The sequence below is a fragment of the Dermacentor silvarum genome, chromosome 9 (genome assembly GCF_013339745.2).
Source record: "Dermacentor silvarum isolate Dsil-2018 chromosome 9, BIME_Dsil_1.4, whole genome shotgun sequence".
NCBI classification, from domain to species: Eukaryota; Metazoa; Arthropoda; class Arachnida; order Ixodida; family Ixodidae; genus Dermacentor; species Dermacentor silvarum.
Genome location: NC_051162.1, coordinates 65,669,691 through 65,671,339, shown reverse-complemented (window position 1 = coordinate 65,671,339; position 1,649 = coordinate 65,669,691). Strand labels below are relative to the sequence as shown.

The 1,649-nt window shown below is 47.7% G+C and overlaps 1 pseudogene; it reads left to right on the top strand.

The window, feature by feature from the left end:
• Positions 1-397: 397 nt before the first annotated feature.
• Positions 398-577, top strand: LOC119465450 (U2 spliceosomal RNA; annotated as a pseudogene).
• Positions 578-1,649: the final 1,072 nt, after the last annotated feature.

Below are 1,649 nucleotides of genomic sequence, written 5' to 3'. Positions count from 1 at the left end.
CCCGCGAAGCTGTGTATGTAGTGATTCACGTTGCTCCGGTTAAACGTTCCAAGTTTGCGGGATCGGGGCCACATGGAGGGTTCTTATTTCTTTCCGCCTCGCGGTAATGGCGGGCAGCACACTTACGCTTGGCGCCTGCGCCCCGCTCATCGTCGGTGGTCTCCTTCCACCGCCGCCGCACCCATTCCCTTTTCTGTTCACGCCGTTGTTCTTATAGGCATGCTGTTCTTCTTCAGACCCTGCATGCAACACGCGACCTACCCATTTCTCAGTCAGAACAGAACTGAGGAAAGGAGCCTACGTAGAGCATGACGTCAGGAGACAGAACACACCCCGATCAGTAGGCACTAACTTGAATACGCGGGATGGCGTACACGTCTGTGGTGTGAACGTAGACATGACCGACGTCGTTCAAAGTGTAGTATCTGTTCTTATCAGCTTAATATCTGATACTGGTTATATTTGGACTTACGACATTAAACTTATTTTTGCAAGTTGGCGCAGTACTTGAAACCTGCGTCACCTCCGCCGCGGGGCGGCCTGGTATTGCACTATCGTCGGGATCGGCCCATGGTGAACATTTCTCTGACGATGCGGCTCAATAGACTGACGCAAAAAGTTTCTGAACCTAGCCCTATACAGCGTCTCTGTAAAAAAAAACTGCTGTGTGCGCCATCATTACCGCATTTTTGTTTGTCTGTGTTGGAATTTGGGGAATGACATCTCATCTCTCCAAATTATTTTATTTAGTGTGCGCATATGCACTTATTATATAATCGCATTGCTCCTGTCGAGTTGACAGGAAAGTATGTGAAAAAAATTTGTCTTCATCGCAGCAGTGCAAGGGCTATGCCAGGTTAGGCTGCAACGGTATTCAAGATAGAGTCCTACCAATTGTCTCTAGTCGTTGGCTCTTTGTCTCTTTCGTCTTCTTTACTATTGCCCGGGAAAGAGAAATCTGAGAAAAAGGAACCATCCTGGTGAATTCCTTGAAAGCGTTACTCGCTCTAGAAAATTGTTGCTAAACACATAATATGGAATGATAATTTCAAAGGCATTTTGCAGACGAAACCCCTGGGACTTAATACGAAACCTAAAAGTCGAGGGAAAAGCGCGAGGAAGAATGGCAGCCACTAGGAGATGATTTTTCCGGTATCCGTCCATGATCGAAAGAGAGAGTGCAAGGCTACGGGCATTCATTGGCGTGCAGAGCAATCACAGACAGCAGTGCGCATCATTAGTCAGCCAGTACATACGGTAAACTACTGTCAAATGTAGTAGAAGTTGTGAAGCCCAACAGTAGGACGTAAGGAGAAACGCCACTAGCGGCCTGTGGGACCGTATTAATAGCACACTTTACGAAGGGGAGCACGAAGTACAAATTGCAGTGTTTAAGGGCGACGTACTGTCGCGAGCGTACTGTCGGTTTGAAGAGCATGGCTTCAGCAAAAAAAATTTAAATATCTTCAAGCGAAGCTCCGCCGCCAGGAATTGATTTAATGCATTGTATTGGTCGAACACGCGCACGTAGGCGTGTCCGCTTGAGTTCAGCCGGAATGCCCAGGCTGCGAGGAAAAAAAATCGTGGTACCTTTGGCCCGAAACTTTTCCTCGCGACTGAACATATCGCACATGTCAGAAAGAGTGTGG